This window comes from Cetorhinus maximus, chromosome 38 (assembly GCF_964194155.1).
Source record: "Cetorhinus maximus chromosome 38, sCetMax3.hap1.1, whole genome shotgun sequence".
Classification (NCBI taxonomy): Eukaryota; Metazoa; Chordata; class Chondrichthyes; order Lamniformes; family Cetorhinidae; genus Cetorhinus; species Cetorhinus maximus.
This window is the reverse complement of record NC_135916.1, coordinates 854,644-881,096: the sequence shown is the minus strand read 5'-3', so window position 1 is coordinate 881,096 and position 26,453 is coordinate 854,644. Positions and strand designations below refer to the sequence as shown.

Below are 26,453 nucleotides of genomic sequence, written 5' to 3'. Positions count from 1 at the left end.
GGCTACCTGGTCTACGCTGGGCAACCCAAGCATTGTCGCTCATGCGGCAAGGCTGGTCATGTGGCGGCCAACTGCAGCGCCTCCCTCTGCAAGATCTGCAAACAGGAAGGGCACCAGACAAAAGACTGCAAACAGGCCAAGTGCTGCAACCTGTGTGGCGAGGCAAGTCACCTCTACAGGACCTGCCCCAAACGCTGCCGTACTTACGCACAGGCAGCCAAAGCCGACCACGGGGAAGCAGAAGAAATGTTCCGTGTCACTCCAACCACCAAGGCCCCCAGGGAGCTCAACGGGACAAAGGAGGACACAGAGAGAGACAAGGTGGAGAAAGAGATTGAGGCAACAGAGAGCCAATCAACAGCACCACCCCCTGAACCTTCCAGTCCTCAGGACAGCGAATCAATGGAGGAGGAGGCAGCAGTGGAAAAGCAGCAGGGGGAGTGGCGGACGGTGAAGAACAAGAAAAGTAAGAGGGAGCGAAGAAGAAGCAAAGGCGTTTCCCAGAGAAGCGGCAAGAGGCGTCTCCCATCCGACACGGATGACAAGGGCAGCAGCTCTTCGGATGATGAAGTGCCAGAGCGGCACCGACAGAAGAGGCGGCAAAGCTCCAGGGCGTTGGAGGACGAGACACCCGAGCTCCAGAAAATTGGAGACAACAAGGAGCCCAGCGCACCCCAACTTTGCCTGCAACCTGAGGAGGCCAGTGCACCACAGCCCCTGGAATCTGGGAGCAGTGAGGCAATCATCGCACCCCAGCTCCAGGAAGCCGGGAACAGCAACCCCCCAGAGGGGGTGAGTTTTGGAGAAGCTTCTCCAGCAAAGGTCACCTCAAAACCCGCTCACTACGTGAACCTCCAGATGCCACTGGAGCAGAACACGGCCAAGGAGATCTACCTCAGCCCATCCAAAGTGAAGGAATTTGAGCTCACTACGGGTATGAAGGAGCAGACTAAAGGTCTGGGACTCTCAGAGACAGTGGGTTTGGTAGGAGAATAAATGCTTTAATATGGGTTTAAAGATTGTATCCATAAATGTGCGTAGCATTAAATCTACTACGCGATGTGTTGCGACCTTGGACTACCTAGCCAAGGTCAAAGCTGACCTGTTGTTTCTGCAGGAGTGTGCGATACCGCACCTCAGCTCCTACAGGCAATGGTCACGATGGTGGTCCCACGGGCCATCGATCTGGTCGGGCGGAAACGACTCTCGTTCCTCCGGCCTGGGTATTCTGCTGCGGGGAGGCAACTTCACCGTCTCCGAGGTCAAGGAGGTGGTGGGCGGGCGACTCCTGGTAGCAGACGTAATGTACAAGAACGCTCCACTCCGGTTAATTAACGTGTACGGCCCGGCACAAGGGGCTGAGCGGCTGGAGGTTTTTCAGCAGCTCCCACTGCTGCTGGCGACCTCCAGGCCGGTCATTCTGGGCGGGGACTTCAACTGCATCATCGATGCGGCTGGACGATCCGGCAGGGCCGGAAGCAGATTGGACGCTACGTCCAGATCCCTGATGGAAACAGTTAAGGATGCCAAGCTGCACGACGTCTTCAGCAACCCTGCAGACGGAGCGCAGCGTAGATACACCTGGTCGCGGCCAGACGGGTCCATTCGTTCCAGGATAGACTTCCTGTTTGTGTCCCGTGCATTCACAGTCAGATCCACCGACGTCAAGCCGGTGTTCTTCTCTGACCACTGCCTCCTACTGGCGGACTGCCACTTGGAGGAAGACCTGAGGGTGGGCAGGGGGGCATGGAAGCTAAATGTGCAACTGCTGACCCCAGAGAACATTGAGGAGCTCAAGAGGGATTACAAAGGTTGGAGAACCGTGAAACCCCTCTTTGAGTCCCTGACACACTGGTGGGAAGTGATCAAGGGAAGCATCAAGAGGTTTTTCATCCTCAAAGGCACCCAGAAAGCTAGAAAGGAACAGAGGGAAATGTCCCGACTCCAGGAAAAGATGCAGAATCTGCTCCGGCTGCAGTCGATGGGGGTCGATGTCAAGGAGGAGCTCCAAGAGGTGAAGGGCCAGCAAGCCTCGCACTTTGCCTCGGAGGCCTCCAAGATCATCTTCCGTTCCAGAGTCCGCTCCGTGGAGCAGGATGAGACGTGCTCACGTTTCTTCTTCCAAAAGGTACACAGAGAGCGCTCTGTGATCAGCAGCCTGAAGGAAGAAGACGGCTCAGTAAAGTCATCACGGTCCGACATTCTGAGGATCAGCAAATCCTTTTATGCCGGACTGTATGACGTGAAGCCCACGGACAGCACGGCCTCCCAGTCCTTCCTGTCCTCTATCACGGAGGTCCTAGACCACAGTACGCGGGAGAGCCTAGACAAACCGCTAACCCCTGACGAACTGACTAAGGCCCTCGAGTCCTTCGAGAAGAGTAAAACCCCCGGAAGCGACGGCCTGCCGGCGGAGTTGTATTCGGCTCTGTGGGACTTGATCGGCCCAGACCTGCTAGAAGTGTACGAGAGTATGCTCCTGGCTGGCAGCATGTCAGAATCCATGAGGAAAGGCATCATCACCCTCATCTACAAGCACAAGGGGGAAAGGGAGGAAATTAGAAATTGGCGACCCATTTCACTGTTGAATATGGACTATAAGATTCTGTCCAAGGTCATCGCCAACCGGGTCAAATCCGCTCTGGAATTGGTGATTCACCCTGACCAGACCTGCTCTGTGCCAGGCAGGAAGATCTCTGACAGCCTGGCGCTGCTCAGGGATACGATTGCCTATGTACAGGACAGGGGTGTGGATACCTGCCTCATCAGCTTGGATCAGGAGAAGGCCTTTGACAGAATATCGCACACCTACATGGGGGATGTGCTCTCCAAAATGGGCTTTGGGGAGGGAATTCGAAATTGGATCCAACTGCTCTACACTAACATCAGTAGCGCAGTCTCAATCAATGGGTGGGAAACAGATAGCTTTCCGATTAAATCTGGAGTCAGGCAGGGCTGCCCTCTCTCGCCTGTCCTTTTTGTGTGCTGCATAGAACCCTTTGCCGAGTCCATCAGGAAGGATCCGGGCATAAGAGGAGTGACGATCCCAGGCAGTGGAGGCACTCAGGTAAAAGCCTCCCTGTACATGGACGACGTCGTCGTCTTCTGCTCGGATCCGCTGTCGGTGCGCAGACTGATGCACGTCTGCGACCAGTTCGAACTGGCCTCGGGAGCCAAGGTAAATCGTGGGAAGAGCGAGGCCATGTTCTTTGGGAACTGGGCTGACCGATCCTTTGTCCCCTTCACTGTCAGGGCTGACGGCCTGAAGGTGCTGGGGATATGGTTCGGAGGGACCGGGGCATGCGTTAGAAACTGGAAGGAGCGAGTGGCTATGGTGAAAAGGAAACTGGGCATGTGGGAGCGACGCTCCCTCTCCATTGCGGGTAAGAACCTGGTCATCAGGTGTGAGGTACTCTCGCTGTTGCTGTACGTGGCGCAGGTCTGGCCCATTCCACACTCCTGCGCGATGGCGATCACTCGAGCCATCTTCCGCTTTATCTGGAGGTCGAAAATGGATCGTGTCTGCAGGGACGCGATGTACAAGCCTCTAGATAAAGGGGGAAAAAACGTGCCCAACATCGCCCTCATCCTGATGGCCACCTTTGTGTGCGGCTGCATCAAGCGGTGCGTAGACCCTCAGTACGCAAACACCAAGTGTCACTACGTGCTGAGGTTCTACCTGTCCCCGGTGTTGCGAAGGATGGGTCTGGCCACGCTGCCGCGGAACGCTCCAAGTAGTTGGACCGTGCCGTACCACCTGTCCCTGGTGGAAAAATTTATGCAGAAAAACACCTTTGACCACAAGTCCATCAGGCAGTGGTCAGCACGTAACGTCCTAGAGGCCCTGAGGGATAAGGAGAGGGTGGACCCTGTGGGATGGTTCCCCGAGCAGACTGTCAAAGTCATTTGGCAGAATGCCTCATCGCCAGAACTTTCCAACAAGCACCAAGACGTAGCTTGGCTGGTGGTGAGAAAGGCCCTCCCCGTCAGATCCTTCCTACACGCCAGGAGTCTCACCCCCTCTGCACGATGCCCTCGAGGTGGCTGTGGTGGGGAAGAGACCGTTGTTCACCTCCTTGTGGATTGTGCCTTTGCAAAGAAAGTCTGGAGAGAGATGCAGTGGTTGCTGTCGAGGTTCATCCCGAGCAGTTCTGTGACACAGGACTCTGTGCTCTACGGGCTGTTCCCAGGGACACACACCGAGACAAACATCAACTGCAGCTGGAGGATCATCAACTCGGTGAAAGAGGCGCTTTGGTCTGCCCGAAACTTGTTGGTCTTCCAGCACAAAGAGTTGTCCCCGACCGATTGTTGCGGACTGGCACAATCCAAAGTCCAGGACTACGTGCTGAGGGACGCACTAAAGCTTGGGGCAGCTGCCGCAAAGGCGCAATGGGGAAGGGTCGCTGTCTAAGACCTTTCTACCACAGCGCACCGAGAGACTGGGAACTGTTTAGAGCCCCTCGGGCTGTACAGATCAAAATGAAAGGCTGTAAATGACTGTAATATTGTTTGTACTGATGCACCTGGTGATACATTTTGTAAAAGTTTAACCTGGATTGTACCCTTGTAATGTTGTTTTTGAAATGGTTTTGAATGTGATTGAAGATTTTTATGAATAAAGTATATTTTTACAAAAAAAAAAAAAAAAAATATATTGGCCGAGAGTGTGGCTCAGTTCATAGCACCCTCGCCTTTGAATCAGAGGGTTGTGGGTTCATGTCCCACTCCTGGAAACCAAGAACTGTGAATGTACTCGAAAAGAGTTACATGCGATCTGTTGATAACTCGAAAGGATATATTGGCCGAGAGCCCCAGCTCACAATGAATGTCTGCATTGAATATTAATTGTATTGAAGCACCTCAGAATGCAACATGACGTATGTTGATAACTCCAATACCATTGTCTGATTGCCTGTAATGACCATATTAAAATGATTGTAATATTCATTGACTGTATTGAAGCACCTCATGATCCATGTGTAAAAGTTGAATCTGATTGTACATTTGGTGATGGTGATTTTGAAATGTTTTGTAATGTTCTTCCAGATATTTTGTGAATAAAGTATATTTTTCAAAAAAAAAGCCTACTAAAGTTGCTGGGGATATGGTTCAAAAGGGAGCAGGGCATGTGTTAGGAAATGGAAGGAGCGAATGGCTATGGTGCAAAGAAAACTGGGCATGTGGGAGCGACGCTCCCTCTCCATTGCGGGTAAGAACCCGGTCATCAGGTGTGAGGCACTCTCGCTGTTGCTGTACGTGGCGCAGGTCTGGCCCATTCCACACTCCTGCGTGGTGGCGATCACCCGAGCCATCTTCCGCTTTATCTGGAGGTCGAAAATGGATCGTGTCCGCAGGGATGCGATGTACAAGCCTCTAGACAAAGGGGGAGAAAAAGTGCCCAACATCGCCCTCATACTGATGGCCACCTTTGTGTGCTGCTACATCAAGCTGTGAGTAGACCCTCGGTATGCAAACACCAAGTGTCACTACGTGCTGAGGTTCTACCTGTACCTGGTGTAGCGAAGGATGGGTCTGGTCATGCTGCCGCGTAACGCTCCAAGTAGTTGGACCGTGCCGTACCTCATGGAAAAATTGATGCAGAGAAACATCTTTGACCACAAGCCCATCAGGCAGTGGTAGGCACGTAATGTCTTAGAGGCCCTGAGGGAAAAGGAGAGGGTGGATCCTGTGGGATGGTTCCCCGAGCAGACTGTCAAAGTCATTTGGCAGAATGCCTCATTACCAGAACTTTCCAACTAGCACCAAGATGTAGCTTGGCTGGTGGTGAGAAAGGCCCTCCCCGTCAGATCCTTCCAACACGTCAGGAGTCTCAGCCCCTCTGCACGCTGCCCTTGAGTTGACTGTGGTGGGGACTAGACCGTTGTTGACCTCCTTGTAGATCGTGCCTTTGCAAATAAGGTCTGGAGAGAGATGCAGTGGTTTCTGTCGAGGTTCATTCCGAACAACGCAGTGACACAGGACTCTGTGCTCTACGGGCTGTTCCCAGGGACACACACCGAGACAAACATCAACTGCAGCTGGAGGATCATCAACTCGGTGAAAGATGCTCTTTGGTCTACCCAAAACTTGTTGGTCTTCCAGCATAATGAGTTGTCCCTGACCGAGTGATGCAGACTGGCACATTCCAAGGTCCAGGACTACGTGCTGAGGGACGCACTAAAGCTTGGGGCAGCTGCTGCAATGGCCCAATGGGGAAGGGTAGCTTTCTAAGACCTTTCTGCCACAGTGCACCGAGGCCCTGGGAATTGTATAGACCCATTGGGCTGTATGACTCACATTGAATGTATGCAGGGAATACTACATGGATCACAATTGTATTGAAGCTCCTCAGAGTGCAACATGATCGATGTCGATAACCTGAGTACCATTGCATTGTCTGACTGTAATGACTATGTTGAAATGTCTGTAATGTTCATTGGTTGTATTGAATCACCTCATGATCTATGTGGAAAACTTGAATATGATTACACTTTTTGTGATGGCCATTTTAAGATGTTTTGTAATGTTCTTCCAGATATTTTATGAATAAAGTATATTTTCCAAAAACAAAAGTATATTGTAAACACCAAAAGTTGAATTCTATTGCACTTCCTCTAATTTTCAATTTGAATCTTTTGCCCTCAGCCTGTATGTCTGATATGAAATGAATATTGTAAATCTGAAGAGAATTTCAATTGCACTGAGAGAATCGAGATTGGAATGTGTTGTATGGAGACCACTTGAATTTTAATGCACATTCTGGCATTTCCAAGTCAATGTTTTTTAACGTAATGTTACAAATTTTAAGGGTCTATATTTTTAGAGACACAAACATATGTGCACACTCTCTTGGTATCTCAGTCTCTCTCAAAGGTCGGTGATGAGACCCCTCTCTAACTCCGCTTCATTGACCCAAGGTGGTTGACAGGGCCCTCAACCGAGTCTGGTCCACCTCCCGCGCCTCTGCCCTCACACCATCCTCTCCCTCCCAGGACCATGATAGGGTCCTCCTTGTCCTCACTTAACACCCCTCCAGGCTCCGCATTCAAAGGATCATCCTCTGAAATTTCCGCCAACTCCAGCATGATGCCACCAGCAAACACATCTTCCCTTCAGACCCCCCGGTGGCATTCTGCAGGTATCGTTCCCTCCGGGACACCCTGGTCGACTCCACCATCACCCCCTACACCTCAATCCCCTCCCATGGCACCTTCCCATGCAATTGCAGAAGGTGCAACACCTGCCACTTTACTTCCCCTCTCCTCACCGTCCAAGGGCGCAAACACTTCTTTCGAGTGAAGCAGCATTTCACTTGCACTTCCCTCAATTTAGTCTACTGCATTCACTGCTCCCAATGTGATCTCCTCTACATTGCAGAGACCAAACTCTATCCGTCACTTGCTCGTCCTGCTTTCTACCCTTAATGTCACCATTAGCATATTCCTTAGCTAATATCACCACCATCAATACCCCTTTGTCCTTTTGTCTATGACATCTTTGGCAATCTCTTCTTTGCCTCCACCTATCACTGGTCCTCTATCCAGCTCTACCTGTCTCTCCTCCCTCAACCAGCTTATATTTCACCTCATTTCTATATTTCCATAGTTCTGACGAACAGTCATACAGACTCGAAACGTTAACCGTGTTCCTCTCTGCAGATGCTGCCAGACCTGCTGAGTTTTTCCAGCTATTTTTGTTTTTGTATGTTATTTCCGTTCCCCAGGTCACTCTCCTGTTCACTCCGGTATGTTTAATCGATGGGTTGTACTAACAGTGTCTGACTTCTGCGAAACTCCCAATCCAGAGGGGGGGGCGCTAGACTCCAAGTCGAAGGGTTGCTGAAATGGATAAAGCTCTCTGCCAAGAGAGTTGGAACATGGCTATTCAAAGAGCCCTACTGTTCTTGTTTTCCACAGTGCACAGTGGAGTTTTACTTGAAGCTGGCGCAGTTGGTCCTGGCCTTTGACCCTCTCTTCAACCTTCTTTGGCCAACTTCCCAGGTAGCAGCGGCCGCACAAAGCTCTGGACCTTTGGGGAGCTGATGGTGTGGCTGGTCTTGCAATATGTCAGGGGGGGATCATTCACGAAGGAATGCTTGATGCTCAGGCCTCTGGAGGACTTCCCTGTGTTGGGATGAAAATGTTTCATCATTTGGCAGTAGTGGAAAAATCACCAGATATTTTTACACCTGCATTAGCGGGTTTGGGAAGGGGTGTTGGTGGTGAGACGGTGACATATAGTGGTAATGTAAAGTGGGCTGGTAGTCCAGGAGGCCGGGCTAATGATCTAGTTACATGGTTTCACAATTGAATTTAATTCACTTAAATCATTTTTACAATCTGGAGTTGAAAACTAGTCTCACTACTAGTGAACCATGAAATTATCATAAGTCGCCAAAAAAAAACCCATCGTGTTCACTAATGTCCTTTAGGGAGGGAAATCTGCTGTCCTTACCCGGTCTGGCCTACACTTGACTCCAGACCCAGAGCATATGTGCTTTACCTCTGAAGTGGCCTAGCAAACCACTCAATTCAAGGGCAATTAGTGATGGGCAACAAATCCTGGCCTTGCTATTGACCCCCCATGAACAAATAACATTTTGCTGAATGTGAATCTGTGCTTTATATATCTCTGTTTATTCTAATGCTGGCAGTATCTTGTTTGTGATTTTTGGCTTTTTTTCGATATCCATTGGCATTTTCATTTCTCTCTACATGGCAATGTCTGCTGTGTGAATCAGCATTTTATTCTGTAGCATCAGTCCCTGGTAGTGAGTGTGGATTTTACACTATGTCTGTCAGTTTCTGGTACGTGGCCTTGGTCTCATTCTGCCTCTGTCATTTTGGACTAAGGCAGTGTAGATTTTCCTTTATGTCTGTCAGTTTTGGTGTATATGAGTGGATTAGCTTGGCCCCTTTCAGTTTCTGGTATGTGTGAGTGTCAAATCAGTCCCTGTCCTCTTCTAACATAGACACATGTGATTTTATTGTGTATCTGTTTGTCTCTGCTATGTATGTGTGTTGTGTGCTCTGCACCTGTTTCCTCCCTGGTTAGTCAACATAGATTTTTCTTTCTCTCTGTCAGTCTTTGGTGTGTGAGGGTGGGCTCCATATGTACTTCTCAGTTCAATCATGTAGGAGTGTTATTGCAATAATGCATCTTTCAGTTTCAGGAACAAGAGTTCCAGTTTAATACTGTCTCTGCCTGTGTTTTGTATTGGAGTGTTGGTTTTCTTCCATCCTGGCCAGCTCTGGCACAAGAGTGCTATTTTTCCTCTCTCTGTGCATCTCCACTATGTGAATATATGTTTTATGAAGCAACTCCCAATCACTGGTATGGGACTTTTGAGTTTCATACTGTACTTGTCAGTGAATGGTGAGAGTGCATCTTTTATTTTGCACCTATCTGTTCCTGTCATGTGAGAGCGGTACCTAATCTGTAACTGTCAGTTTCTGGATTGTGGATTTTATTCTGTTTCTGTCACTACCTGGTATGCATGTTTTTTTAAACATGTGTATATTTAATCATTTATGGGATGTGGGTATGTCCGGTTAGGCCAGCATTAATTGTCCATCATGAATTGCACTTGAAAAGGTGATGGTGAGCTGTCGTCTTGAACTGCTGCAGTCCATGTGGTATAGTTATGCAAAGTGTTGTTAGGTAGGGAGTTCCAGGATTTTGACCCAGTGACATTGAAGGAACAGCGATATATTTCCAAGTCAAAATGGTGAGTGGCTTATAGGGGAACCTGCATGTGATGGTGTCCCCATAAGTCTGCTGCTCTTGTCCTTCTAGATGGCAGCGGTCATGGGTTTGGAAGGTTCTGTCTAAGGAGCCTTGGTGATTTGCTGCACTGTATCTTGTATACGGTACACACACTGCTGCCACTGTGCATTGGCGGTGGAGCTAGTGAATGTTTGTGGATGGGGTGCCAATCAGGTGGGGCTGCTTTGTCCTGGATGGTGTCAAGCTTCTTATGTTGTTGGAGTTACACTCATCAAGGCAAGTGGAGAGTATTCCATCACAAACCTAATGTGCCTTGTAGACGGTAGACAGTCTTAGGGACTTGGGAGGTGAATTACTCTCCACAGGATTCCTAGCATCTGACCTGCTCTTGTACCCAAGGTATTTATTTGGCTGGTCCAGTTCAGTTTCTAGTCAATGGATACCCACAGAATGTTGATAGTGGGGAATTCAGTGATGGTCATGTCATTGAATGTCAAAGGGTGGTGGTTAGGTTCTCTTGTTGGAGAAGGTCATTGCCTGGCACTTGTGTGCCGTGGATGTTACTTGCCACTTGTCAGTCCAAGCCTGGATATTGTCCAGGTCTTGCTGCATTTGGACATGGATGTGGACACTGTTTCAGTATCTGAGGAGCTGTGAATGGTGCTGAATATTGTGCAATCATCATCAAGCATGCCCACAGTGAAGATTTTACTCTGCATCTGTCACTTCCTGCTGGCTGATTGTATCTTCAATCCAGTTACTGTCATTTACAGAAAATGACATAATTTTCACTCTGTTTCTTTCGGACTCTACTATTAGAATGCTAATTTACCCTGGCAAGTTTGTAGTCTGTGAGTGTGCTTCTAACTTATAACCAGTCTTTTCCACGTGCGTATGAGTTTCACACTGCCCTGTTGGTATGTGGTTTGTGATTATGGGTTTAAACTAGTACCTGTTAGTTTCTGGTGTGTGATATTGTGTTTTACTCTGTGCTTGTCAATCTCTGATACACTAATGGTGCATTCAATCTGTACTCGTCAGTATCTAGGATGTGATTCTGAGTTATGATGAAAAACTTTATTTTGCAGATATTGGACCATGTCTTTTTATATTCAGTTACTGATGTGGGCATGTGTCTTTTTATTTGGTAGCTTTTAGGTTCTGATAATTGACTGCGGGTTTTACTCTTTACATGTCAGAGTGTGTGCTATTTGAGTATATATTTTCTTCTCTAGCAATCCCCCTCTGCTATGGTTGTATTTAGCTCTCTTCCCACAGGTACCTAATCTGTGAATATGGATTTTATAATGTACCTGTCATTCTCTTGTCTGTGCTGGCCAGTTTTACTCTGTAGAAGCAAGCTTTTGGGATGATTTTGGATTTTAATCAGGACCAGCCAGCATATGGTTGGTAAACATGTTCTTGTTATCCATGTGAGAGCTTGTGTCATGCGAGTGTGTATTTTTGTATGTGTGCCTGTTAGGTTCAGGTTAGTGAGTGGAGCCTTGATAATGTATCTGACAGTTTTGTCTATATGCATGCGGAGTTTCCTCTTGTTTCTCAGGTTTTAATTTTCCATTTGAGTGTGGAACTTACATAGTTCAATCTGCTTCTGGTATGTGAATATATGTTGCATACATTGCTCGCCCACTTGTTTTACATGACAGTGTATTTTATTTGGCTTCTCTCAGTCATTACCATATCTATGCATGTTCTGTTCAGCCCCTGCTCTGGTGTGTGCCTGCACTTTTTCTCCATATCTACCACTTTTAAGTAGTTGGGTAAGTGTTGTAATCTGTACCAGTCAGTTTCTGCATATATGTGTGGTTTTACCCAATGTCCATCAGCTTCTAAGACCTGAGTGTATTTTTGCCACGGTAATTGACAGACTTAAGCATGGAAAGTTTACCCTGCAAATGCCAATTCCTGATATGTAAGTGTGATTTGAAAATATATATGTTAGTGTCCGGTAAGAAAGTTGTTTAAGAATTTTATGTTGCTCAGTGTTTTACTGGTGATTGTCCATTGTTCTCTTTCTCGTCCCCTTTCTGGTATGTGACCCTGGGCTATTCTGTGTACCTGTCAGTCTTTGCTATGGATGTTTCTGTGCTTCTCGCTCTCCATTGGGCTCTAGCAGGTGAGTGCAGCTTTCAATCTGCTCTTTCTGTTCCTGATTTGCGCTCGTGTGATTTATTTCGTCCCTCTCAGATTCTGACATTTGAATGTGTGTTTTTATTTCTCCCTGTATCTGTCAGTGTCTGGTCTATGAGTTGGTATTTTATTCTGTTACTGTCTGTCTCTGTTAGAAACATAGGTATATCGGCCCTTCGAGTCTGCTCCACCATTCAATAAGATCATGGGTGATCTAGTTGTGGTCTCATCACCACTGTCCTTTCTGTCCCCCATAACCCTTGATCCCCTTGCCTAACAAAAATATTTCAAACTCTGCTTTAAATAAATTCAAAGACACAACCTCCATGACTTTCTGGGGAATAGGCTGTGTGTGTGTGTGTGTGTGTGTTTTGTAATGTCTCTGTCAATTCCCAATATGTTTTTTGTGTTTTAATCTGTGCTTGTCAGATTCTATTATGTAAATCTGAATGTTGCTCTGAGCATTTAAATTTCAAACATGTGAATCTGTATTTTCATACTGTACCTCTCAGCTTTGGATAAACTGGGTTTTATACAATACCCCTCAGTTTCTGCTATGCGAGTATGTTTTTTTTTCCTGCATTTGACGGTCTCTGGTATTTGTCTATTTAACAATCTCCCCATCAGCATTGTATGTCAGTGTGGGTTTTATAATACATCTTTCATTCTCTGGTTTAAATTTTACTTTGTAACTCTCAGTTTCTTATCTGATTTGGGCTTTTACTCTGCAGACGTCAGCTTCTGTTATGTGTGAATTGTGTTCCGCCCACCCCCCGCTTCCTTGAGAGTTTCTTGTATGTGACTGTGGATTTAAATCTGTACCCGTTCGGTTCAGATTTGTGATTGTGAGTTTCATAATGTCCCTTCCAGTTTCATGTCTGGCATGTGTGACTTTTCCTTTTATATCTCCGCTTTAATTTTCCTTCTGAACCTACAGTTTCCTTTGTCTCATTCAGTTTCAGCTATACGAGCACATGATTTATACAGTGCTTGCCAGTCTATGGTGTCTGAGTGTAGATTAATTCTGTATGTGGCAGTTGCTGCAAATAATGTTTATGTTCTACTTTGTCCCTCACAGTTTCTGGATTGTGAGTTCAAATTCTAATCAGTAACTGCCGGTTTTTTATGGTGGGTGGGTCCATAATTGAATCAGTGATGGATTCACTTATGTAAGTGTGGCTTTTCTCTGCACCTGCCTGTTTGAGTTGTGAGTGTGGTTTCAATAAGGCTGGTGTCAGTGTCTGACATGGGAGTGTGGGCCATTCTCTGCATCACTCTGTCTTTGCTATGTTTGCATGGATGTTTCTCTGGCTCCTTCAGCTCTGGTATGCCAACGTACGTTTTCTTCCATATCTGACAGTCTCTGGTAGGGATTGTGCAGTTGATTCAGTATGTGAGTGTGGATATTGTAATGTAATTCTGACACTGTGTGTGAGAGTGGATTCCACTAAATACCTGTCAGTCTAAGGTGGAGAATTTTGATTCTTACTCTGCTAATGACTATCCCATGTATGGGTGCATAATTTTATTCAGCACCTGTCAATATCTTGTGTGTTTGGGATTTAATCAGCCTCTTTTAGTTTTTCCAATGTTTTTACATGTTCTACACTGTCCCTGTTTGTCTCTTGGGTGCAATTGCAGGCTGTGCTCAATAAATGCCCATTTGTGGTAGATGCTGAATGTTTCAAACAATACACCCTGTTGCTGGCAGTTTTACACTGTGTTTGTCAGTTTCTGAGATTTGTGCCTGTTCTCTGCCAATTTCAGATATGTGAGCAGGGTTTTACATTGTACCTCACTGTGTCTCATATGAAGGTCCACACCATGCCCACCCAACCATTGATATTCCTAAGTGATTTATTTGTGAGTGTGCATTGCTCCCTGCCTGTTCCCATTTCTGGTTTGGACTGTGAGTTATTCCGTGTGACTGTTTGTCTTTGCTTTCTGTTTTGTTTTATGCTCTGCTATGTCCCTCTCAGTTTCCAGTATGCAAGGGTGGCTTTTAAACTGTTTCTTCAGTTTCTAATTTGTCATTGGGTGAATGATTCAGTAGTGGCCAGTTTCTGGCATGTGCCTTTCTCTCTCTCTCTCTCTGCTGGTCAGTTTCTGATGTGAGTCTGTGTTTTATTCTGTATCTGTCAGTTTCCACTAGGTGAGTGTTTTGGTTTTCATCATCATATGTAATTGCATGTTTTAATCTGTACCTGCTATTTTATGATTTCTGTGTGCAGGTTTACATCCATATCTATCAGTCTCTGGTATGCAATTATTCATTTCACTCTGTACCTGTCAGTTTTGGAATTATGGGAGTACCTTCTAAACTGTAACTTTCAGCCTGTGATAAGTGAGTTCAGCTACTCCTCTGAGTGCATGTTTATTACTGCACCAGAGTGTCTTTGTTATGGCAGTGAGGGTTTTCTCTGAAATTGACTTTTTTGTGTCTATGTGTTTATTATAGTATGGATTTTTATGTAATTTCTTCAGTTTCTGCTGGGAGAGTGTATGATAATTATATACCTGTCAGTTTATGGTATACAATTTTGCATTTTAGTCTCTCCTCCTCAGGCCCTGGTGTGCAATAACAGATTTTACTCTGTACCTGTCTCTTTCCTGCATATGCATTTTATTCAGTTTCTAAGTCAGGAGAATACATTTTCCTTTGTATCCATCAATCAAGTGAATATGGATTTTACTCCAGTACTGTAATTTTGAGACATATGGATTTGGGTTTTACTCAGTACCTGTTAGAATCTCTTGGCTTGTGTTTGGGTATTAATCTATCTCTGTCAATCCCTAGTATAATGTACCTGTATCATTCTCTACCTGCCAGTTCTTGTTACATGCATTTGTTTTTTTTTCCCCCCATTTCTGCCACTGTCACTCTCTACTGCAGTATTCTGTGTTCTGCTGTCTCTCGGTCAGTCTCTGATATGTGAATTCTGGTTTAATTAGTCCCTGTCTGTTCCTGGTATGTGACTTTGTGTTATATATTGCCTCTGTCACATTTAGCAATGTGGAGGTAGGTTGTTTTCACTACCAATCAGTGTTTGCAGGATATTTGAATAATAATCTATCCCTGCCAATCTGAGTGTGTTTTTCTCTCTCCCTTTCAGTCCCCAGTATGAGGGTATATGTTTTAATCTGGAGCAACCAGTTCTTGGTGTGTGAGTGAGAGCTTTACACTATTTGACACTTTCTGGGGGTATGAATTTTGTTTTATCTGTCTCTCAGTCACTGGTAGGGCAGTGTGGATTTTCCTACACATCTCAGTTATTTCTCTGTGTTTGAGTTTTACTGTCCCCCTTTTAGATTCTGCTATGCGAGAGTGTGCATTCCATACCTGACATTTCCTAATGTAGAAAATACTTTGTTTGTGTTAGTCTCTGCTGTGTAGGTGTTTGTTTTACTCTGACCCTGTTAGTCCCAGGTATGGCAGGGAAGTGTTTTTTTTGGGTTGTCAGTCTCTTGTATGAGAGTCTGGAATTCATAATGTTTCTCTCAATTCACTGTAGCAGGAGTGTGGGATTTATACTGTGCCATTCAGTTCCTGCTATCAGAGTCCCAGTTTTATAATGTCCCTGTCAGTGTCTGATATGGGAGTGTATCTTTTCTCCCATATTGGCCACCACCTGGCATGTGAGTGTTAACTTTGCCCTGTGTCTCAGTCTCTGGTATGTGAAGGTGTGTTTTATGATGTGCCTTTCAGTTTCTGGTGTGACCCTGTATGTGTCATCCTTTACATGTCATGTTACGGTGCAGGTGTGCATCTTTTTGTTTTACACATGTCTGCTTTTGTCATGTGCGTGTGATACGTAATCAATATTTCTCTCTTTGTGTGGTTTATTCCATATCTGCCACACTCTGGTATGTGAGTGAGGATTCTTCTCTGCACCTGTCAATTTCTGCTGGCTGATTTTGTGTTTTATTCAATACCTGTCTTTTTCGTGTATTAGAGATTTTCCACTCTATATCTGACAGGCTCTGCTATGTGAGTGCTGACTTACAGAGTACCTGTCAAGTTTCTGGTTTGAGAGTGTAGTTTTAATATGTATCTGGACCTGGCTATGTGGGTGTGAGTTTCACACTGGCCTGTCCATATCTAGACTGTCGTTGTGGTTTTTAACCTTTACTTATCGAGTTTCTGGTATGTAACTTTGAGACGTTACTCTGCCCTTGTCATTCACTGATCGGAAAGGATTTTGTTTCCTTTGTAGCTGCCAGATTCTAGGATGTGATTCTAACTTGCTTTGTACCATTAATGTCTGGAAATGTGAGTATGTCATTTTTATATTCGACCTCTCAGTCTCTGTATAGGACTGTGGATTTTTTTGGCTGATTTCAGATTCTGATCAGCAGGGTTCTTACTATTTTCCTGTCAGAATCTGATATGTGAGTGTATTTTGATTAATACAGAAGCAGTCTCAGGTAGAGTGTGTTTTTACCTCTCTCCCTATCAGGTCTTGGAACAGGAGTATGGAAGTTGTAATGTACCTCTCATTCACTGGTGTAACCTGGCAGATTGTACTCTGTAACTTTTGACTTAGCTTGATTTGGGATTTTATTCTGTATTTTCTGTTTCTGATTTGTAAGCATCTTTTTTCTATGTATTTTTGAGCTCCCTGGAATGTGAGTGCAGGTTTTATTATGTACCGATTATGTTCAGATTAGTTTGTGGGGTGCTTCATAATGTACCAGTCAGTTTTATATATAAGCGTGTGGCTATTCAATTTGTTTCAATTTTTATTTTCCTTTTTTGGGTGAAGTTTTCTTTGTCTTGTTAAGTTTCAGGTATATGACGAATGTATGTTCTATCCAGGATATGACTCTGGGTATTAGAATCTCTCAATCTCTGACATATCCATGGATGATCAATTCTGTCCCTGTTAGTCTCTGGTATGTGAATGCAGATTTTTCTCCTTATGCCACTTTTTGGCAGTTGAGTGAATGTTTTCACCTTTACCAATTGGTTTCTGGCATTTGTGTGTGTTGTTACCCTGTGCCTGTCCATTGCTGAGATCATATGGTACCTGTCAGTCTTAAATTTGGAAGTATGGTTTCCATTTGAGACTGTCAATGCCTGATATATTAGTGTGGTGTTACAATGTTAATTTCAGTGATACATGATTTTTTACTGTGGTGTTACAATATTAATGTCAGTGATACATGATATATTAGTGTGGTGTTACAATGTTAGTGTCTGGTAACAGTTTTCTTTTTCTCTTTATAGTGCCCAGTTTTTTTTTTACTTGTGATTGTGTGTTGTTCTCTACATGTTCCCCTTTCTGGTATGTGACTGAGTGGTATTCCCTGTATCTGTCAATATTTTCTATGGCTGTTTATGTTCTGTTCTATTCCTGTCAGGTTATAGTTTGTAAATATGGCTATAAATTTGTCCCTTCAGTTTGGACTTTGTGGTCATGTGATTTCTTCAGTATTTATAAGGATCTGATATGTGAATATGTATCTGTTTTGTTTTTCTCTCTGTTTCTGTCAGTTTCTAACCAATGAGTCTGTGTTTATTTTTTCTTTATGAGTCTGTGTTTACTATACGAGTGTGTGCTTTGTGCTGTATTTATCAATCCCAGGTATGTACCTATGTGCTTTACACTGTAGCTGCCAGACTCTAGTATGTGATTCTGAACTTTCCTTCACGCATTTCATTTCCAGGTATGTGTGAGTGTGCATTTTTAGATCGGCCTCTCGGTCTTTGATACAGGAATGTGATTTTTATTTAGTAACTTTCAGCTATTGTGATGTGGTTATTTGTTCTCCTCTTTTTCCTTTTATTTGTTCATGGATGTGGGTGTCTCTGGCTGGGTCAACATTTATTGCCCATCCCTAATTGCCCTTGTTCAGAGGGCATTTAACAGTCAGCCACATTGCTCGAGTCTGGAATCACATGTAGGCCAGGCCCAGATAAGGACAACAGGTTTCCTTCCCTAAAGGACATTTTATAGATATGACAATCGGCAATGGTTTCACGGTCATCATCAGGCTCTCAATTCCAGATTTTTAGTGAATTAAAAGTTCACCATCTGTCATGATGGGATTCAAACCCAGGTCCCCACAGCATTAACCTGGGTCTCTGCAATGTTATGGCAGTTGTCAGCTTCTGGTACCTGAACATGTTTTTAGTTCTGTTCTTGTCAGCTTCTGGTATGAGCTTGGATTTTAATCTGTACCTGGTGGGAGCAGAAATCGGAGTCTGGACTTTCTAATATACCGCCAGTTTTAAATATGGGTGTGGGGCTTTTCCTTCTGTATCTCCACTTTCCTTTGCCCTTTGCATGCAGGGGTTACTTTGCCTCATTTATTTTCAGTTATGTGAGTGAATGGTTTACTCAGTACTTGCCAGTTTCTTAATGCGGGGGTGGGTTTACTCTGGATATGGCAGTTGCTGCAATTTCTGTTTTTTTTTCTGTCTCTGACTGTTTCTGGTTTGCGATTACAAGATTTGCTCAATACCTGATGGTTTTTGGTGGGTGTATGCATGATTCTATCAGTGAGATACATTCTATCATGTAAGTGTGGTTTTACACTGTACCTGCCAGGTTCTGAATTGTGTGTCTGATTTTGACATGGTGCATTTCAGTTTCTGACATAGGAGTATTGGATTTTCTGTCTCTGTCTGTCCTTGCTCTGCTTGTTTGGATTTTGGTCTGACTCTGAGTTTCTGTATTATTCCATATCTGGCAGTTTGTGGTACCCATTGTGCAATGTGTTCACTCCCTGGTATGTGACTGTTCTGCAATGTACTTCGCAGATGCTGATGTATAATATTGGTTTTCACTAAATAGCTGTCAGCTTCTGGTAGAAAATTTTGCTTTATTTACTCTGTTCATGACAACATGAGGTCCAGGTGTGTTTTACTCCTTACCTGTCACTTTATCATACGAGTGTTTTTTTTTTCTTTTTACCGGTATCTTTCAACATTTGCTAAGTGTGTGCAAGTTCTAATGTGTTCCTGTTCGAATGTAATTGTTGGTTTTACTCAATACCTGCCTGTTTTTGATAGGGCAGTGAATGTTTTAGTCAGTGTCTGTTGTTTTATATTTGCTGGCATTTAAGTGAAGTTTTAAACAATGCCTATTTGTTTTGTGAGATCTGCATGTGTTTTTCTATGATGCCAATTACTCTGAGGTATAGGAGTGCTGATTCACTCTGAAAATGCTCATTTCTGATCTGTGATTGCTGTTTTGCTTTGTACCATGCAGTGCCTAGCATGAGAGTTCCCCTGCCCAATTCCATGTATTCCTTCTATTCCTCACCTGTTTCCCTTTCTGGTATGAGGCTGTGGGTGATTCTCTGTTTATGTCAGTCTTTGCTAAGGGTGTTTATGCTCTGCTTTGACCCTGTCAGGCTCCAGTACTCAAAATCTCTCCTTCAATTTCCGGTTGTGAACAAACCAGACACCCACAAACCATTCAGTTTATGAGGTGATTTTAGTTTTCTTTGTGTCTGTCAGTTTCTGATTGATGTGCATGTTTTTTTTAAAACTTTAATTATCTAGTTATCTTATATCCTTTCGCCTCTACTAGGACAGTGCGCTTTGCCATGTCTCTGTCAGTCTCTAGTGTCTAACTGCATGTTTCACTTTGCACCTGCCATTTCCTGGTTTCTGAAAGCAGATTTTACACAAATATCCGTCAATCTCTGGTATGCGATTGTGCATCTTACTCTGTACTAGTTTCTGACATATGGGTGTGAATTTCTTACTGTACCTTTCAGCCTTTTGTATGAGAGACTGAGTATCATTCTGTATCCTTCAGCTGTTCATATGAGAATGTGCACATTTGACTGCCCTGATAGAACCCAACACTGCCTTGACAGACACTCTCTGTATTGCACAGTTTCTGTATGTTAGTGATTAGTTTTATGTACTTAACCATCACATGGCAGAAACTAATGTATGTTTATTCTATATCTGCTGGTTTCTGGTATGTGTGTATTTTAATGTCTCCCCATCAGTCTCTGGTATGAGGGTGTACCTTGTATCATTTACTGCTCAGTCCCTGGTGTCTAATAATGAATTTAACACTGTAACTCTTATTTGTTTGGTGTTTGTTCTGTTTGTCTCTCAGTTCCCTGTGTGCGTGCATTTGCATTTTCATTTCTGATAAGAGACAATAGTTTTCCCTTTACACCTGTCAATCAATGCAAAGTGAGGGTACATTTTACTCTGTCCCTCTAAGGTTCAGGTTTGTGGTTTTGGGGTTTTACTCAGTACCTGTTGGTGGCTGTTGTCATGTATTTGGATTTTAATTTATCCCTGGCATGTTAGTATATGTTTTCACCGCTGCCTGCCAATCCTTGCAATACAATTGTACTTTTGAATCTGTGTCATGGTCTGCTACATCATTGTGTACTGGAAACTCTTCCACTCAGTCTCCAGTATGTGAATGCTAGTTTAATTAGTACCTGTTCCTTTTTTGTGTGTGATTTTTTTTTATTGGACACTTTGCCTTTAAGATTTAACCTATGGGTGTAGGATTTATTCAGTATCTGACAGTTTCCGTTGTTTTATATTTGGAAGCTAATCTATCCCTGTCAATTTCTGAGTGTCTTTCCTCTGTGTCTTTCATGCTCTATTATGTGAGTGTGTGTTGTCTAGTGGAGCTGCCAGTTCTTGGCATGAGAGTGCTGCTTTGCATCCTGCAGGCTTCGTTACATTATTTTATTTTCTTTGGCCCTACCAGTCTGCAATTTAGCAGTGTCGACTTTAACATGATCCTGCCAGTTTCCTGTTTGTGAATATGTGTTGTTTTCATTATCGGTCACATTCTGGAATGTGATTGTGAGTTCTCGAGTGTGCATGCCAGTCTTTGTCATTTGAGTGTCAGTTTTCATTTACACCTGTCACTCTCAAGCATGTCCCATTCTGTGTCTGTAAGATTCTGTGATATGAAAGTAGGTTATTCTCGATACACTTAGTTTTGGAGCTGTGAATGCATATTACATCCAGTACCTGTCAAGCACTGGTATATATGTGTTTGTGACATACTGTTCATCTCTGGAGTAGCAATGCATATCTCATGCTCTTCCTGTTGGCTTCTGGTATCTGTGACTGAAGTGGCAGTTCCTGAGGCTTAAGTGAGGGTTTAAAACTGTACCATTCAACATTGTCATCTAAATGTTACAGTTAGCATCTCTGGGGTAGTATTTGTTATGCAAGACTTGAGTTGTGAGCTGTACTCATTTTTCTGGTCCATATACCCAATGTTATTTTTTCTGCACTGCTATTTTGTTGAGAGTTTGTGATTAAACTGTATCTGTGATACGTGAATTTGAATTTCATTAGTCTCCCTGCTTACAGCTTGCCTTCCAGCCCTTTCTTTTTGACTGGGGGATTCATGCTATATCTATAACTCCCTCACAGTGCCTGTGAGTGTATGTAGGAACTTGTTTACTTTTATTATGTGTAAGTCTTTCTTTGGTGCTGTAGGTGTGTGTGTGCCATTAATGATGTGTCTGATGCTGTCTGGTCCTGCATCTGGGTGAGATGTATTCCATATCTGTCAGTACCCAGTACAGTAGTTCAATTTGGATTGCATATTATATCTCTCAACCAATGATAACTGCACGATGGATCATTTCAGTGATTCAGAACCATTCATCAGATTTGGATTTGATTTGAATCAGTTGGTCTTATTATTTTCTATGTATTTCATTCAGAAAATTATGATTCACAGTATATGGTCCAGAATGCATGAGAAATTTATTCTATAGTACTACATCCATTGATTCCTGTCTGATTGTTGCTATATAAGTGTGGGATTCAGTATGTTGCTATCATATTTTGTTTATTTTAGTTAGGTATTATTTCTGTATCTGTCACTTGCTTATATTTTCTACAAATACTGGATTGATTTGACACCTAACAACATCTGTCCTTTGAGTGTATGCTTAAAAAAAATGTTTAGTCTCTGATATTGTCCGAGATTATGGCTTCATGGAACAGATACAATTCACAGCCAATTTATGCATTTTGGCTCTTTCAGCAACTCTCTTCTATTGAAAAAGCTTCTGTTTGTATACCTGAGACTTTTTAAAAAATGTGTTATATCTGTCTATGTATTCCAATATGACTCAGTGAACTAACGTTCTATATGAAGCCTGATTCTCTTGACCTGAATTCTGGTTTGAAATTATATTCGAGTTCAACAAAACATATGTGTAGGACATATGGAGGGACTGATTCTTGGTCTTTCCCTAAAATTGTCATGTGGATATGTAGCTGGTCTGTCCTACACATGTATATGGATTGACAGTGTCTGTAATAATCCAAAGCAGTGCAAGTGCCACCCTGTTAATACATGGGAAAGCAAGATATGCAGTGCCTGTATAATCCCACAATAACTGTGACACTTTCTGCGGACTGCTACTGCACATGAGCGTGAGATGCCTGCTGTATGATACTCCCATACTTTTGAATGGTTTTTGTTTTCAAAAGAGTATAGAATTACTAGTGTCTGTGGTATTCCATGGTAGTCTAGAAATGATCCAGTTGCTGAATGCTGATTTGATCGGAGGTAATGCAGAATCATCTGTATGATTCCTGGCCTATAATATGATTTGTTCGTCTGGAATCAAGAATTATACTACCAGGATCAGAATACAGAACTAATTGGGACCTTGATGCGTTGAAGTAAGTTACATTCAGAAAAAAACAGCACACTAAAAAAACCCAAAATACGATAGCAACACACTGACTCCCACAATTGTCTGGCAACAATCAGGCAGGAATCGATGGATGTAGTACTAAAGAATTAATTTCTCATGCATTCTGTACCATAGACAGTGCATCTTTTTTTTTCCGAATGAAATACGTAGAAAATAAGACGATGAACTGATACAAATCAAATCCAAATCTGACGAACAGTTCAGAAGTACTGAAATGATCCATCGAGCAGTTATCATTGATTGAGTGATATAATATGCAATCCAAATTGAACCACAGTACTGGAGACTGACAGATATTGAATACATCTCACCCAGATGTAGGACCAGAAGCATCAGACGCGTAATTAATGGCACACACACACCCACAGCGCCAAAAAAGACTTGCACATAATAAAAGAAAAAGGAATTCCCAGATACACTCTCAGCCACTAATAGATACAGCATGAATCCCCCACTCAAAGAAATAGGCTGGAAGTCAAGCTGTAAACAGGGAGACAAATGAAAACCAAATTCACATATCACAGATACAGCATAAATCACAAGCTCTCACAACAAATATAGCAACACAGATACAATAAAATCAAGTATATACCAGAAAAATGAGTACAGCTCATAACTCGAGTCTTGCATCACAAAGACTGCCCGGGAGATGCTAATGGTAACGGTTAGATTACACTGCTCAATGATACAGTTTTAAACCCTCACTTAATTTTCAGAAATTGATCCTATCACTGTAAATCATTCAACATTGAATGGCTACTGTTCAACATAGAAATGTTTCTGGGAATATTTATCCACACACATGGATGGAAAGTAGATAAATGGAGTTGAGTTGCAAAACTACGACGTGTAATTGGCAGAACAGATGGGCTAGAAGGTCTGGATGTCCTCTTTCTGATCCTCTAATTCTATGATATGTTGGTAATTTGGGACTGGAATCTAAATTTGGATAGTTGATGACAATAATAATCGAATGCACTGTAGAAGCACCACTTTTATTGCTCAACGTAACTGATAGATGCAGTTCTCAACTCCCTCACCCCCTCACCCCCTCCCCCCTTATCCTCCCCCTTCAGTATATCAGTGATTGTTTGAGATTATTTGTTTCTGTCTCTGGAGTTGTGTTGGTTCAAGCAATGACCTCATTTACTCTGGGGTGTGGGGGTCGTTCATTTTAAGAATACACATGCAGCCGAAAAAATGTGAACTGGTACCACATTAGTGTGCATCTGTTCTTGTGTCTGACCGAGAGAGTCAAAAGGGAACCTGTGAGCATGACTGTTTTTTACGGTTAAATTGTATCTGATTCTGCTGCTCTGGGTCACCGCAGGATTTACAGTGTGGCTCAAGAACTTTGTATCTCTGTGAGGCTCTCTGCTTCACCTGCCCATAACAGTACAAGTGATGCCAGTTCTGTGCTAGTGTGATTTGGGAGATAGTCCACCTACCGTTTGTCAGGAGGAGTTGACTGTAGTCTTCCTGCACCCCCAATGTAGTAACAATCCCAACTAGTCTGTGCCTAGCGAAGGACACTGTGAAGAGATTGGGAATGAAAATAATATATGTTACTCCACAGAGCAAGTTGCAGACGAGAATATCAATTGAGCTGTAAACTAATATGCCTGTTCCTAATAAGTTACACTATTTGGAGAGGGAAAGCAGAGATGCAAACTTTGCAATGTCTGGCAGCACTGCAATGCTGGAGCACTCAGCTTCAGAACACCAGTGTTATTTTAAAGGAAAGTGATACATAGTGAGTTTTCAATATTTATTCACAACCTAAAACCGTGCACTGGTCCAAGGCTGGGTCTTTATCAGACAGGACAATAGCTACGAATTAGTCAAGGTTCACATCTCCAACTCCTAAAGGACATTTGACAAATTCGTATTCACTTCCACGGATATAAGCAAGTGTTACACATCCATTGTTTTCTGTTGAAATTGAGTTCAAGGCTTTTGTTATGAACATAATGTCCTAGCCCCTGATGTAGCGTTAATATAGCTCTCAATCACCAACATCACACTTCTGGGGGATCCAATGCTCTGAAACAGATTTTCTTTTATACAGAGAGTCTTTTTTTACACACTTCTAGGTGCACTTTGAGAAACCCGACACTCAGTTCAATTCTCACGAATCGCTGCCACATAACGCGACCAGGACTCTCCTCTGGGGCAATGGTTTTCAGAGCAAGAATATTGACTCACCAACAGAGGGGGTCCCTCGCTGCCCAGCTCACTCCATGTCCCGGTAGCACTTCCTGCTCGCACTCTGAAGTCGGCTGCATCTGAACCAGACTGTCTAACGCCACCCGAGGAGGCGGTCACAAGGCGAGGTGCTGCTGGAAGGAGGCTGCCACCCCTACCCCTGCTGTGTCCAGCGATGCGGAATCGAGTAACTCCACAAATAGTCCCCGCTGGCAGTGCAAGGGGAGAGGTACACGCATGCGCCTCTCTTGTCAGTTTCCAGGATTATGTGTGTGTTGGGTGGTGTGGGTGGTAACAGCTTGTCTTTGGCGCATGCTCACTTTTCCTTGCGTCAATTTCTGTGCGTAATCCAGACGTCACAATGGTCCAGGAAACAAGACACGTCCTCTGGCTGGAAACTGCTTAATCACATTCATAGAGTCACAGAGATAGGCAGCACAGAAAAAGGCCCTTCTGCCCATCGAGTCACTTATTTACCATCCTCTCCATGGAATTCTTAGAACTAATTCCAGCACAGAAGCAGGTCCCTGCTGAAGTAAAAATGACACAACATTATTTTCATCCACATGTTTCCAATGTGAAATTTTTTAGCTTGATGGAGTCACAGAGGTCTACAGCACAGCAAAATGCCCTTCGGCCCATCCAGTCTGTGCCGGTCAAACATGTACCTAACTCTTCTAATCCCATTTTCCAGCACTAGGCCCATAGCCTTGTTTGCCATGGCATGGCAAGTGCACATTCAAATACTTCTTCAATGTTATGAGGGTTTCTGCCTCTACCATCCTTTCAGGCAGTGAGTTCCAGATTCCCACCACCCTCTGGGTGAAAAAAATTCTTCCTCACATCCCCTCTAAACCTCCTACCCCTTACCTTAAATCTATGCTATAGCGATGGCACTTTGAGTTTATGACAACATGTGAACGAATTTTGAAATGAAGCGGCAAATTTTTTTTTTTAATTAAAGAAGATTAAAGCAAAGTACTGCAGATGCTGGAAATCTGAAACAAAAACAAAAATGATTTGAAAAACTCAACAGGTCTGACAGCAGCTGTGCAGAGAAAGACAGAGTTAGTGTTCCAAGTCCAGATGCCTCTCCTTCAGAACTGAAGAGAAGTAAAAATGTGGTGAAATATATACTGTTTAAGGGGGAGGGGGGGACAGGCGAAGCTGGATAGAAGACCAGTGATAGGTGGAGACAAAGGAGAGATTGTGAAAGATGTCATAAACAAAAGGTCAAAGGGGTGTTGATGGTGGTGATACTGGTTAAAAGAGTTGCTAATGGTGACTTTAAGTGTGGAAAGTAGGATGAGCAAGTGACAGATGACCCTAGAGGGTTTGAGATGGGGGAATGGGATGGTGTGGAAGAAAAGATCAAAATAGTCTAAAAAAAGTAGGGATAAAACAATGAATGGAAATAAACTTAGATTTTTTTTTTAAAAAAAAGAAATAAGGGAGAAAAATATGTTAAAATTTAAAAACTAAATATTAGAAAAAAGGGGATCAAAAAGGGGTTGAGGATGGAGGAGAGAGTTCATGAATGGAAGTTGTTGAACTCAATGTTAAGTCCAGAAGGCTGTAAAGTGCCTAGTCGGAAGATGAGATGCTGTTCCTCCAGTTTGCGTTAAACTTCACTGGAACATTGCAGCAGGCCAAGGATGGGCATGTGGGCATGAGAGCAGGGTGCTGTG

At 43.7% G+C, this 26,453-nt stretch overlaps 1 long non-coding RNA gene across 1 annotated transcript; it reads right to left on the bottom strand.

Moving 5' to 3' along the window:
• Positions 1 to 6,596: 6,596 nt before the first annotated feature.
• On the bottom strand, positions 6,597 to 24,903 carry LOC144672344 (uncharacterized). Its single transcript, XR_013574097.1, has 3 exons — positions 24,766 to 24,903; positions 24,009 to 24,092; positions 6,597 to 8,126 (listed from the first exon to the last, which is right to left on the bottom strand). It is a non-coding gene; the product is annotated as an uncharacterized LOC144672344 (long non-coding RNA).
• Positions 24,904 to 26,453: the final 1,550 nt, after the last annotated feature.